This window comes from Vidua chalybeata, chromosome 4, assembly GCF_026979565.1.
Source record: "Vidua chalybeata isolate OUT-0048 chromosome 4, bVidCha1 merged haplotype, whole genome shotgun sequence".
NCBI lineage: Eukaryota > Metazoa > Chordata > Aves > Passeriformes > Viduidae > Vidua > Vidua chalybeata.
In genome coordinates, this window is record NC_071533.1 from 13,504,833 (window position 1) to 13,520,275 (window position 15,443).

The window sequence follows — 15,443 nt, forward strand, 5'->3', positions numbered from 1 at the left end:
AAATTAATATCTAAGCAAAATCCCCATTTTAAGATGTACTGAGAGCTCCCACTGAGTGCCAGACATGAGAAATCACCCTGACTCTGTCAGCATAAAACTTTCAAGACACAGGTAATGTACATCATAAATTTGAGCTGAGAAATTCTCTTTTAAGTGTTTTTCCTTTGAAAGTCTTACTGATCTCCAATCTCCTTCCCCTTCCAGACCACCCGCAGATACCACCCACAGACCGGTCACCCCATGGTCTTTAGAGGTCATCTGTCATTCTCACTATCTTAATCCTGAGAGCATAGGTGCTCAGTCAGAAAAATAGCTTTAAACAGGTGCTTAATGTCAAAACCACAGTTCATATCATCAGAATATTATTAGAATGAATATCTAAGTGTTTACTTCCTGCTAAGTGTTTGGATTTTGAATATGTGTGCAATAACAAAGGAATGACTGCAGAGAGGTATGGAGATTGGACATTTGAGAGGAGGAGCTCTTGCTGTAAAGAAATCAACGGGAGGTACAGCATCAGCTCTGAAACACCAGCATGGTACCAGGAATGTTTATATAAAGCAGTCAGACCAGTATCATCCTCCAAAATGATGCTGTGAATCAGGGTATATTGTAACAACATTTTCAGTTCTTCTTGTTTTCTTTTTTTTTTTTTTAATCTTCCCTTCAGATATTACAATATATGTTGATTGAAACTGCAAAGTAGATGAGAGGCAAGGAAGAACTTTCCAGTCAATCAAAATGAAAGAAAATATTTTGGCAATTTCTTATTATATTCATCCTTAGTCTTACACTGCTATATCTATTTTGAAGTACTCTTGGGTGTAATACTTCTGTGCTGAGAGAGCTGTGACCTTCACCTATGCTCTTATTGTCTCTGGCTTTGACAATGGTCACCTCCTGTTCTCTGCCTTCTCTAATGCTCGTTCAGATTTGGATGACATAGGTGACTCTCCTTCCTTACCACTGTGGTTGAGGTCACCTCTCCACTGAATCCACACATTGATCATCATTTGCAGCACTAGAGCAGCTTGCCGCTTCTCCTGTTTCATAAGACAAATTCAAATTCACCTCTTCTTGGTTGTTTGGCCATCTCTCACACAATTGCTCTTTACTTTCGTAACACCTTTCCTATGGAGCTGCTAAAATGTTGAGTTATTTCTGTATTTTACAGTGAGCATGATATTTGAAGAGTTATTTTTCAAAAGCCTTTCTAAAAATCTGCTTTCCCCTCATTTGACTCCATCCTTACAAATTAGCCCCTGTGTCTTTAGGTATCTCACTCTTTGATGAGAAAATTATTTTTGATTTGGAATACATTATTATTTAAATTTTTAAAGTTTGAAATACAATGTAATGATGGTCATGATACACACGTGTCTGGGGTTGACTACATGACATTTTTGCTGTTTATTGCTCCTGTCATCTTTGATTTCCCCTTCTGTTGCAGTTTTCTCTTCTTGAAGCTTGTCTTAATTTCAGACCCGGATCCCACAAGTTACACATCTGCTTACCTTTAGTCATCTGCCTGTTTCCATTGATTCCGCTGAGAATACACACGCACTTTAAATTAAGCACATGTGCAAGATTTTTGGAATTAAATCATGGGAAATATAGTCTACTTGTTGTTATTTTTCCCAATTTCAACAGCTAGTGGCTTCTGCAGGTGGTCAGACCTGCAGAGATTTAAACACCATTGTCAGTAAAGAAAAAGCAGTTGGCCAGAAATCAGTAAGAAAAAAAGGTCTTGACAATATTAAGAAGAGATTTTTTTTTTTTCAGCAATAATAGTGGTGTGAGCTTTCATAGCAAGGGTTGCTCCAAGACAGTAGAGCTGGCAAAGACCCAGAATTTTATTCTTATTTCTTGAGGCAATGCTCAGATCAGAGACAGTTTTCATCAGACACAATTTTCCTACTTTTCTTAAGTAAATCAGTGTCATCACATCATGGGGCAGGAGGGAGAGAGGAAGTAGTAATTTGTAATTTCTGTTGGGGAAACACCCTCAGTATAACTGATGTGTTGTTTGGCAGCTGGGAATGACAGCAAAAAAAAAAAAAAAAGGACAAACTCCAGAAAGACTACAGAAGTTTCTGGAAAGAACTAAGGAGCAAAACCAGACTGAAGGGTAATCTGTACTGTCAAGATTGACTACACTCTTAAAATTTGGTTTTCTTATTTTGTTTATTTTCTTCATATTTAAACTATTGCAACAAGAGCTGAAAATAACTCCTATTTCAGTTTGCATTAAGTAGAACTGTAAATGCAATTTCATTAAAAAAAAAAAAGATAGAGAAGCTGTGGTGTTCTAAATCACATGCCATATGATATCTGAAAATATTAGAATAAATTTAAACCATTAAAATAATTACATTTATTTGAAAAAACATATATTTTTATTTTTACTCCCATTGGTGATAACAGACTAGCTGTGGCAGAGTGAAAATGAGAGCAAATGAAAACTGTAGGAAGACAATAAAACAACAGCTTCATCTTCATTTAGCAATTCATTCTCCTAGAAATGCAACTTTCAAAACATTATTGAAGATGTGTGGAAGTTCAATATGATATTTAATTCCAGCACACCTTAAACACAGGTCTAAAAATAGCACCATTCCCAAAAGGCAGAAATTCTGAGCTGCCACCATCTCTGCAGCTCTGTTCCAATATGCATTGTTTATTTATCCTGGGAAACCTCTGTGAAGGAGCAGGATCTCAGGGCAGCTCAGATGGAGCCAGATGGGAAGAGGTGGGAGGTCGAGCTTTGCCTCCAGCTCATCCCTCCTGGCTTTCCCCAGGAGGCTTCTCTTGTCATGGAAAGCCCCTGTAGCTCTGGGTCCTTGTTGGGAATAGGAACCCAAAAGACAGAGAAAAAGTGAGATAAAGAGAAAAGCAGACAGAGCAAAGAGAGTAACCTAGTGCTTCCTGGCATTGCCTCCTGAAAAGAGCCCTTCAGTCGCAATCTTCTGTTGCACAGAAGGGCATGAGGTGATCTCAGCTTTGGAAATTAAATAAATTAGATAAGCTAATTAATTTTTCTGCTGATTTAGAATAATTTTTGCTTATGTTTGATTTGCCAGTTTTATTCCTACAATCATTTGGTGTCTTGATACCTTTATGTTTTAGGAAAAAAAATTCCTCCCTTTCTACATTTCAGCTGTTAAATAAAAAAGCAGAAATTCATAAGGAGCACAAAATCCCACAGGGGTGAATGCGCTGGAGATCCAGAGCCGAATTTTTTCACAGTCAAATTTTTGTCCTCTTCCCTGCTATCTTGCAGGCAGAGCAAAAGTGATCAGGATGATCTGTTCTTTCTTCAGAGTATATTTGTATTGCCTCTGCAACAATACACATATTTTAATTATTCTTTGGATTCAAAACTATCTGCAAACCATCATTGTTCTCCCTGATATGTGCTAAATATTGACAAAGAAACAAAGAAAATATGTGTGTTGAAACAAGCTGACCTCTGGTTCAAGCAGAGCAAACAAGTGAATGCCCCGGGATGTGTCTTTTATTATTGCTAATTTTTTTTTAAACACCACAAGTCTCCTCTCAGTTTGGGAGACAAAGACCCCTCCAGTGCTGCATTACACTGGGGGCAGGACCAACAGCCATGTGCTTGTCCAGACTGATAAATCCATAAAGGGATGAGTCAGGCTAGCTGTGTTGATAGCAGCTCAGGTTTTACTGCAGCTGATAGCTTTTGGAGGGTTTTCTTCTACCCTGCATCACTCATCCATATCATGTGTCAGGGAGAGCTGACTGTGTACTCAGATATTAGGTAGTACCTGAAAGTATTCAGCTGGTTTGGATGGTGTCTGGAACCTGCCTCTTCATAAAACTCATCTTCAACAAGGCCAAAGAATCTTCCTGCTTACTTTATCCAGAAACTGTCCATGAGCTGAGAAGTTCAGAACAACCTCAGGAATTGTGAGGCTTGACAGGAAAAAAAACATCTTGCCCCAAGTTACGGGTATTTGGGAGGTTTGTTTAACCTTCATCCTGGCTGTTTGCACACAATTCCATGTTATTATTTACAATACCATTGAATCAAAATGTGAATTTGCCATGGCAATCCAGGATTCAAATGGAGCCTACGCTGCTTCCCCAAATTACAACATCTCCTTAAAAATTAGTAAAGAAGAGGGCACTGAGTAATCTAAAGTCTTGCAAAATGCAAGAAGCAAATTATGGCTTTAATAAACAACACATTTTCTCCAATTCTTGGAGTGTGTTTTATAAGAAAAGATTGCAATTACAAAAAAAATGTGTATATAGAATAAGCTATTTCAGCTTAATCCATTTTTTAGGAAAATGTTAACACTGGGGATCTACTGACAGCAGTAAGACCAATGTGGGACATTGACATGATGTGGGTGAGGAATTCTGTCACTGACTTGTTTTTTCACTGTAAGGAAAACAAAACAATGACAAGCCCATATGTTCATTCATGCATTTTATTCTTTCCATTTATTTGGCCTTTTTGCCAGAAAAATAATGACGTGTCCAGCAGATGACATAGCTGTACATAAATAAATATTTATTCAAATCTCCTGCTTGTAGTCACTACCCAATAACAAAATACCAGAGTCAGCTGGACTTCCGGAAAGCAGAATACATCCAGAAATTTTGCTTAAGTTATGCAAAATAATGCTCATTTCACTGCAGCTTTGAAAGTCTCATGTGGTTAAAGTCTGAGTACCTGTGTGTCTGCTGATGTTATGTGATAATCTTGGAGTGTATATATATATATATATATATAGATGTATAAATATATATATTTATATATAAATATATGTATAAATACATATAAATGTATATGTTGTACATATATTATTATATAATCTATTACATATAATAAATATAATATAATATAATATAATATAATATAATATAATATAATATAATATAATAATTAGAATATATGTATATATGTGTATATATTTTTTTAAAATTGTATCTTGAACTTTTCATATCCATTTCACTTTTCTTCCTGTTATTCTCAGGTACATATTACTGACAAGATTTGCCTTAAGCACACCTGAATTTTTTTGTTGTAGATATCAGTTTTATAGGACTTATGCACATCCTTTTTTTTTTTCCTAATCAGAGTTTGAAGAGGTTTGGCCACATGTGTCTGGCCTGAGAAAAAAACTGTATTAATAGGGACAATCTTCCCACCTTCTTTACAAATTATTTCCTATGATTCAAGTGCCAATGAAAATAAAAAAAAAAAAACCAGCTATTTGTTACTATTTTTTAAAGCACGTCCAAAACCCAAGCCCTGTAGCTAACAAGGAGTACAACAGGTGAGACTATCCATGTCTCTCCACACATTTCTACAGATGTTTAGGAGTTTGTTTTCCTTAGGAGATAAAAGGGAGCTTCTTCTGCACCTAACAGAAGCAGCAGCCCCAAATCTCTATTTTTTTTAAATTGCTATACTACTTTCACATTAACTTATGGTGGACACACCAGCCCTGCTGGATATCCACAGAGACTCCAGCTGGTCCAGCTCCTTTGCTTTCAAGATTTTTGTTCATTGTGAACAGACTCCTGGAAATCTGGACACACAGTATTCTTGCAGATAATTCCCTGTCTTTTCCACTTTATTGCTAGTTGTTCCTTTCGGGACCTTTCAGCCTTGAATATCAGCTTTCCATTTGCAATTCATGATACTAGCTTGAAATTTCACAGGACAAAAGCAGATCCTATAGATTGGCTTAATTCCACTATCCTTATTTTGGATTCTTGTGAATTAAGGAAAACCACAGCAGGTTTAAATTTTGTTTTGCTTTTTAATCTAAAGATACTGTTTGTTTTGGCTTAGAGGGAATTGTGAGAAATACCAATGTATTTAAAGGGAACACATTTAAGTGCTTGCTGAGGACAGTAAGTGAACCTTAGCAGTGCAGTCCTGCTGTATGTGAGATTTCTGAAATGGCAATGTACAAATGCTTTACTGGGATGTAAGAGTGTCCAAATGTGTGTAGTCCAGGATGATATCCAGTCAAAAAATGGCTAATGTATAAGCAAAAAGTTATTCTCAAAATTAAAAGAATCGGTTTATACTCACATCCAAAATTTCTATTGTCATCACACAATGAAACAATGAAATCTCATAAAGCTGTTCACTTCAAGAGAAGTTTTAAAATATGTTCAGAAAGATTTTACCTCACCTCTGCTGCCTGGCTTCAGCCTTGAAATCTTAAATCTGACAGTCTTTTTCTACCACAGAACAGCATCTTGACTTTGCCTTCCCAGCCTGCATCAGCCATACCAACACTCTGAAAGGCTTCATATAGAGCATCCTCTGTATTCACTGGGAAATACTAGAAGTCCTGACATAATTTCTCAATAAAATAATGAAACTAGATCCTAGTGAGCTAGGGACAGTGGACATTTGATTTCAGAGCTCCACACCACCATGGCTGCATGCAGTATAATTTCATAGTTCTCGGAATATGTGTAACTCAGGAGTTACTCAGAAACATAAACTGCAATTCCTGGAGATAAAGTGAAATATCCATTAGTTGCATATATCCAGATTTGTCTACTCTAAAAGAATATACATTACAGACAGATACCTCTGATACCTGACATATGGTTTTCTTTTGGGGAATCAGTTCTGTGTAACTATTAAAAAACTGTTCCATTCTCAGCTTTATGCAAAGGCTGAGTCTATTATTTGCCTTCATAGAGTAAACTATTAGTTTGAATTGTGTTTTTATTAATGTTAAAAGTCAGGGAAAAGGGTAGAAAAAACAACTAAGGCTAAACTCCATAATGCCTTGTTGTACCACTTGGAAAAATTTGCTTGTCTGTAGTTTAAGCTCCCTGTGACAAAGTGTCTTTCCAGTGGTTTCAGACTGTGTACAAGACAATAGAAACAATGTGGGAATATAACAAATTCTTAGTGATATTAACAGTGCCAGGGGATGCAGTTCCAGTCCATGGAATTGCTTAGTGTGTCCAGATGCTGCAAGGATGCATATCTTGTAAATGCTTATAATGATAAACAGATAAGATTGACTTAAACAAGTCAATGGTTTTGGCCTTGCTGACTGCAAGTTCTGGAATGTACATGAAATAAACGATCTCCACAATTAGCACTGGTTGGCTCTCTACCAGCTCAAAGGACATTCAGGATATTGACTCTCCCTTCTGGGAATAGTCCCTCTGGGGTTGCTTTTCAATGCATTGACAGGTTCATGCATGTTTTAATGTGTAGTGCCCAAACCTTATATGATTTGACAATTTCATCTTTGGTGGGTGGCAGTTCAGCCTTTTTATCAAAATGTAGAGGAGAGAAGGGTTTGTTTGAATGGTTTTGTCAGAAAATAATTGCAGAAGGATGGCCAGTTCCAACACAAACCCTAGGGACAGCTCTACTAGGTACCTAACAGGAGATATAGACCATCCTCCTAATTTATCATCAATGTGTTTACTTACTGCATGGTGTCCCACATCTCAGGCACTGCTTAGACCAGCCTCTAAGACATCAACCCTGGAGAAAGCTTTTAAACTCTATTCAATTACAATTCATTTATAAAAACCAGTTTAGCTTTAAGGAAAGGAAATGTAAGGTAACTGTAGGAATTATCTTGGCTGTGCCAAAGGATTTCCTGTCTGTTTCTTAACTCTGCATACCTTGAGTTTCTTCTGTAAGAAAATTTGTCTGTTACTCTGAAACTATAGAGGGCAGGGTTTCCTCCAAGGGGTATCAGTACCTACATAATGTTAAAGATGACCATCAATGTTTTGTGAGCATGTGATGCACTTGATCATCAACTTTATTGATGTTCCTAATGAGGTCCAAAGATCCTGTGATGGAAGGTGTAATGACATTTCAAGGTATTAGCAATAATAATTTGGCAGTATTCCAAAATTTCCTGCATTCCTGCATATTTTTGAATTCCAGCAAATGAAGGACTATTTGAAACTAAATTCTGTAGTGTTAATTCTGAAATTAAGTTCTAAAGTAGTAGTGTCCTACTAAGGCTTGCCATTGATGGGTAGGAAACTGTTACCAAAGGAAGCTAGAAGGCAGCTGAATGAAACCTTAGACAAAAAGGAAGGGTTTTTTTTTTTTGTGCTAAATGACTAAAACTAAGGCACTTTTCCAAGGCACGCGTGCATCATAACCCACTACTTATTTGGGTGAAGAAATACCCCAGCATTTCCACTTCCAGCACACCGACAGCTCGGCCCTGAGCCATCAATTATCCACAGCAACGTGACCAGGACCGGTGCTGCCACATGCACAGTAAAGCCTGCTGCCCACAGAGCCCCCATTTTGGATCTGGATGCTGCTTTCTCCCAGAATTATGTATTTGGATGTGATTAGCACAACAAACTGCATGGCAGTGACTGCACAGTTCATAAATTGGCACTGATGCCTGCTCTTTTTCCAAAGTCAAGTGTAAAGTCTTAGGGCCCTATTGATGAAAAATCCATCTGATCTGGCTGGATCACAGAAAAAGGAGGGCCCCAAATTATGAGCAGGATATATTCTAAAAGCCAATGTGCTCATGTAAAAATGTGATGGAATATGGGCACAGAAAGTTCCATGTGGATTTCACTAGATGCACAGGGATTCCTGGTATGCACATAAATTTATATGTTGTACTTAGAGACATGATGCAAAGGGCCAGGAGGCTGTAAATATGTTTCCTTGCTGCATAAAGTAGGGTGATAAACAGTGACATGTCAAAAGGCCTGAAAAAAAAGGCTGGGGTCAAGCATGATATCTAACAAGTCTCACTTTTCTTTGCCCTGCCTACATGTATCTATTTCTACAGCATGAAAGCAGTAACTCTTGTTTGACATATCAACCGTGCTCCCTGGGAAGCTGTTAATGGCTATACCTCTCTGAGTATTTGACATAAACTGCAGGAGTAGTCAGCACCTTTGTAGAAAAGACAGTGAAACAGTCCTAAAATACAGGACTATAAAAGCATACTAGGAGTATGTTATAGTTCTCAGAAAAAATAGTTGTTTTCAAATTCTCTCATTGAGTTGAAATACTCACTTTTATTTCTTTGTACTGTTGTAATCAAAGTGTTCAGGAAAAGATAAAGCTGAAGAATTTTCCATCAGAAAATATCTCTGTATTATTATTATTATTATCTCCATTCTTAGCCAATTTATGCAAGGCAGACTCTATTCCTTTTTGCAATATGTTTAATTTCCCATAGACTTGGATTACAATAATGTTTTTTTAAGTTTTGTGGGATTTTGCTGTATTTTTTAAAATAAAAATGCAGGCTGCATTCATGCTGCTCACTTTCTGCAAGTTGTACTTGCAGTTTAACTACCTTAGCTCCCTTTCTCTCACAGCTGTTTGTGTGCAAAGGCTTTCTCACAATTAATCCCAAGTGTGATGGGCTTTGAAAAAGTGGCTATGCAGAAGCCTTGAGAGGACTCGCTGGGAAGGTTTGGCTTTTGTAAGGCTGCCTTCACGCAAGTTCTTTCTCCTTAGGAAGTTCATCATGCTGTCAGGAAAGGCACAGAGAGGAGTGAGGCCAGGTCCTTTGGCAATTCTGGTTTAAAGCTTTAATTTTTGGACTACTTGAATGTACCCTAATTTATGCCATACCAAAGCTCTTCAATTATGTCTAAAGTAGCTCTATCCTCTTAGGTTCTCTTTAGTTTTAATGTATCTCATTAAAATGATGAAACATGAACCACTGTTGCTGAATACTCGTCTTTCTTACCAATAGGAAATCCTCAACTATTCTGGACATGAAACACTCGATGTGATGCCAGGTTTTGGGTTTTTCCAGCATGAGCAGGGCACAGCTGATTCAAGCAAGGACATCCAGGATCTACCCAGATCTCCATCATTGCTGATGTTGCTTAGATTTTACATGTGAGTATGAGGACGAATTTCAGAGGCAGAGCTTCACATTATGTCATGGCAGGTCTGCAGCCAAATGCTGCTGCTAAAAATCAATTTAATGCTATGGGATTATGTGTGTCCAAGTATAAAGGCCTTCAACAAAGGAAAATGGTAAAAAAAGCACCTTTGCTCAGATTTTACTTCCATATTCCATATTCTTTAAACAACATGTGTGAAGGGAAAATCTTGGGAGCTGAGAAATGTTGGGCAATAGAAACAGTTGTCATAGTAAGTGTCTTCCATAGACATAGACTTCAGTAAGTGGCCTATTAATTGCTGGTGCCAGTATAACAGAGGCAAGAGAGTGAAAAACTGTCAGTCTGTCTGAAAGGACAATCAAAGAGAAGGGAAATAAATACCTCCAAAGCATCACAAAATGTTCAGAAAAAGTAAGTTTCCAGGGGAGGAGAAGGTTTCAATAAAATTATGACTTTAGCTCTGGAAAATAATTCAGTTAGAACGCAAGTGGTTGTCATAAAAATTGTGTATATTAGGAAAAATCACTGTTGTCTGTTTCAAAATAGGAATAATACCTTTTAAGCATCTCAAATGTCAGGTTTTATTTAATAAATTTGAGTAAGAAATATACTGTATAACCACATGATGTCTGTGGAATGTTACTATACATGTAAAAAATGCTGTAAACATAAGAGGCTTTGTGTGTCTGTTTCTCTGTGAGAAAGCCACTCCATCCTCTGAGAAAGCTTATCATTGAAAAGACAAGATGGGTTACAATAGAACGACATAAAGTCCAGTTCTGCAAGATGTCACAGAGCATTCTATCTTGCTATCACAAGGACTGCAAATTCCCTGAAAGAGTCACTTAAGCACTTCGCAGGAGATAAGTGTTCCTTACATCTTTCCCATTTTTAGAAAAGAGAAATGAGTGTGTATTTGCATGGACAAATGTCTCAGACAACATAGCTAATGATGTTTGGGCTTTGTGTGGGACAGTAGGATAGATGAGTTCCCTTTATAGAAAAGCTAGGAAAAATGTAAAATTATGGAAGGGCTCATCTTGCATAGAAGGTGCATAGGAGATAAGAGTGAACAGTTGATGACGTTTGGGTTTTCTACTAAATGCAGCTGCAGGCAGGCTGGAAAACTGCTGCTTTTTCATGAGCATTGCAGAACGCACATATGCACATTTTTGTCTCAGTTACTAGGTAGGTGTTAACAAAACAGCTGAACCGTGTACAGAATTGGTTTCGGTCTGTTTTTAGCTCTCCCTTGCACAAGGTCTGCACATTCTGTTCTGTACACTGCCGACGTTTCAGCCGTGGCTCTCGGTACTCACACTTCTCTTCTGCAGGCTGCTCCAATATTGTGCCATTGTTGCCAGGAGGTCCTAAATGGGAAACAAAACAAAACCAATAAATCAACTGTGATAAACAATAACAAAAACAACAAAACAAGCAAGAGCACTCTGCTCTCTCCATCTTGCAAAACAAAATCCTTCAGGGATGATTTATTAGTAAAGCCAGCTATGGACAGTTAATAATGTACATCTGGATCTAATGAACAAATGCACAGCCAAAATATCCTCTTTTATTTTCTTTTTTTTTTTCCCAGGGTTTAAGTGAAGTAATTAATCTGTACTTTAACAAAAGCTTTTATTTCCACATGAAGAGGTGGGCAGCCATTCAATCAGACATGATTGAGATTGTTTCAGTCAGTTAAATTGCCTGATATTTTCATATTATCTTGAAAAAAAATAGAGAAGGACATATGTGTGCTATTTGGACCTTAGAAAGTATAAGTCTTGACCTGCAACATGTCTAATATGTATAATTTTATGTACAAATATTTATGATTCTATTATACACAGAGAAAGTAATACCTTTGCATTAACATGAAACATCACAATGAATTAGGATCATAAATAATAGAAAGTGCATGTGGAACAAAAAGTCTGGGAAATTCTTTACTCATCTCTGTAGCCTTCTGGGCAGAAAAACTCTTTTTGAAAGCAGATGCTCCTGTCTACTCTGACAGAATTAAAGTTTTGCAGTGGGTGTTCACTGCTTTCAGCTGGCAGTGAGGGTTTTTAGCAATGCCTCCAATCCTGAAATGCCCAGATTTTGATCCATGAGCAAGTGTAGAAATGGGTGGGCACATTCTTGAGGAAAAAGCTCAGAAAGACTTTCTCTCAAGCTTGTGTACAATATTTCAGTACCTCTAAGTGATGCAAGTCAGTAGAACTACTGGCATGTTTAAAATGAAACACATGTGTGATTGCCTGGAGAATTGGAGTCCATGATTTTAATTCTGCTTAACACTGGTTTAACTCTTAGTGTCATGCAGCTACCAGGCTGCTTTTCTTTTACTCCTTTTTTTTTTTTTTTTTTATATTGGAAGCAGGTCTTGATCCTTTTAAAAGAGCTTTTGATTTAGTTTAACATCACTGCTAAGCAGCAGAGCAGAAAAACAAGCAACGTTGTGGAGTTTTTCCAATTAATTTGGGATTTGCAGTTAAATACAGGTGTGACAATTTAACATATGAATAATTCATGAACCATCAAACAGCAATATTTCAGTGGAGGGTTTTCTTAAAAAAAAAAAAAAAAGAAAAAGTCAAACATATGCCAGACATTTACAGGATTGTTAGCAGCAAGTAGCTGAAGGGAAGTTGAAAAAACTGCAAATAAAGCAACTTAGCTTTTTTGGGTTGTTTAAATTCACAAGTAACAGCTGATGACTTCTTCCTATTCAGGGAGAGTTTACTGACTTAGTTATATCTTCACATTAATTTTTGTTTCTGAAGATCCCTTACAACAGGAGAGCAATGATCTCTGAAGGAGAAGGACTGAATCAGTAATTTTTTTCTTGTTCTGGAATTTAAACTGACATATTTTCCATGTGAGAAAGTTAGAGCTTGCAACTGTATGGGGAAAATAAGGCATATTTGTGTTGGTAGTTGGCATGATTCTCCTTACACATTATTAATTTTCTGTAAATAATAACTCTTTAGGTTAAGAAAAGCTAGTTAAAAGTCCTTTAATCCTTTTAGTTTAGCTTCCACATGTTGTGAAGTAATCGGATATGACTGCAATTGAAATTAAGAGAAGTGGCAATATAATGAGATATTTGTATCCATCTACATAAAGAGATGAATGGGTTAAATACTTACTTCACTGTCTTTATTCTATCTAAACCTTCCCCAGAGGTAACACACAAGACCAAGAATGATTCAGTGGTCTGATAAGGGGAATTCTGCATTCCTCTAGCCAGTCTTCCTTTGTGATCCAGTAACTAAAATGAATTGCATTTGGGCACTATATTTAGTTTTGCCCATCATTTATTATCTGATCTTGGCTGGCACCCCAAATCTATTTTTTTGTTAACACACAGTTTTTATGGTATATTGAAAAAGCCTGCAATCTAGCTTTCCCTGCCACCCAAAATGAAACTAAGCCCTTGAATAGCATTTAAGAGAAGCTACTACCACTCAAATGACTGTGGATGGAGAAGTCTTCCTTGTTCTCAGATTGACATTCTACAGAATTTCCATAGGTTATATTTTACTTCCTTTATCATATAGCTCAGTAGCTGAGATGTGAATATCTCAGGTATATGAAATATCAGATCCACATCTTATTTGAAGCACATGAAGGTGCTGAAATGCTGCAATAGTTAGGATGTGATGACTGCTTCTGGCCACTGCTCAGGCATCTGGTGATCATGAAATCATCCAATGCTCTCATGGACGTTCATTCATAATGAATCCCCAAAATTATGTAACATACATTAATGATGCTTTATATTATTCTTTATTGAATAATCAGAAATAAAAAATCAGTGATTTTATAGATAAATGGACTGGTGGTTTTTTTTTTTTATTTTTTTTTTTATTTTTTTTTTTTTTAAATCTTTTGCATCATTTTCAGTCTTGATTGCCTGAAGGACTAAATTAAGAATGGCAGGTATTTTAGTGGGGGCTCAGCTAATGGTATATCTGGAGATGTAATGAAGCACTGAAGTATTCTTTCCCCTGGGAGGTGAGAGTGGCTGTTACAATACCTCACTTCTCTCATGCTTGACAGTTGAACGCCTATTTTAAATAATGGCAGGAAGTCCAGAGCTTTTCTACATTCTCCTTTCCTTTCAGTCTGCTGGATACCCTGGCACCAGAAAGCCTTTGAAACCTTCTCCTGTTTTTTCCACACCTGATGGTGATTGTTTGACTGGAGATTTATATCTGGCTGAAACTTAAGGCTTCCAAAGAGCTGAAGTTACAGAAGCTTGCAGCGATGCTGGATTCCCCAGAGTGGAGGTGCTATCATCATCTGATGGCTGCCAAGCAGTAAAATGAGATTTCTGCATTCCAGTGCTCGAGACTTTCTACCACCAAAACCACCAACATGACTCAAAGAAAAAGCTGTTTAGACATCTTCCGGACATGTATGTTCGGGCTCTAAACACATCAGTGGCATTGCTGGCATCAATGGAATATATCTGATAGTTTATCACAGGCATAAGAACATCCAGGATGGAGATTCAGTCACTTATCTCTGTGGGGAAGCCACCAAGAAACCATGATCAGGGAAGAAAAGTAACTTGCACACTTGCTCCCAATCCCGTCAGCACTGAGAAGAGCTAATAAAGCCAATAGGTTCATGGGGCATTTCTAAAACATGTTCGTGGCCTGAGCAGTGTTTTCTTCCACAGAATGCCAGAATCACAGAGTAGCTGAGGTTGTCTAGTCCGGTCTCTTGCTCAAGCAGAGCCAGCTAGAGCAGATTGCTGAGGACCTTGTCCACCTGGGTTTTGAATATCTCCAGGCATGGAGACCCTACCAACTCACTGGAAAATCTGTGCCTCTCTTCGGTCACCCTCACAGCAGGACAGATTTTTCTTATGTTCAGAAAGAACCTTCTGTGTTTCAGTTTGTGCCCATTGCCTCTTGGTCTGTCACTGGGCACCAGAGAGGAGACTCTGGGTCTGTCTTCTTTGCTCCATTAGGTATTGATAAGGTCCCTTGAACTTTCTCTTCTCCAGGCTGATCAGTTCCAGCTCTCTCAGCCTCTCCTGGGAAGGATGCTCCGGCCCCTTCATCATCCCTGTCATTTGAAGGCTGTGGTTGCCCCAGCACTATGAAGGTCTTAAATCACACATAAAACTCTAAAACTCCCCCTTTTCTGCCCCCTTGTTGCCTCCTCATCCACTCTTCTTAACCAACAAGCAGTATGGGAGAGATAAGAGAAAAAATGCATGCCCTTTATAGGAATGACTTTTAATCTAACACTCAGAAATTGAAGGTTTCATTCCTGCTTGCTCCTTCAGAACCAAGATACAACATTTAAAGCAACACTGCAAAATTACAAAAGAAGTGCTCCTCCCAATGTAAATAAAAGGGGAGATAAAGTTGGAGATGATTGATGGCTGTGGGAAGGAGAAGCTACTAGAGATACCTGAAAGGAAAGCCATCATGCTTTATTAACCGAGACATAAAAATATCTCATCAGGGATAAAGCTCCCTAATGTAATAACAGTGAAAAAGAAAAATTTGTTCCAGAGATGAAATTAGTTCAACATCCGA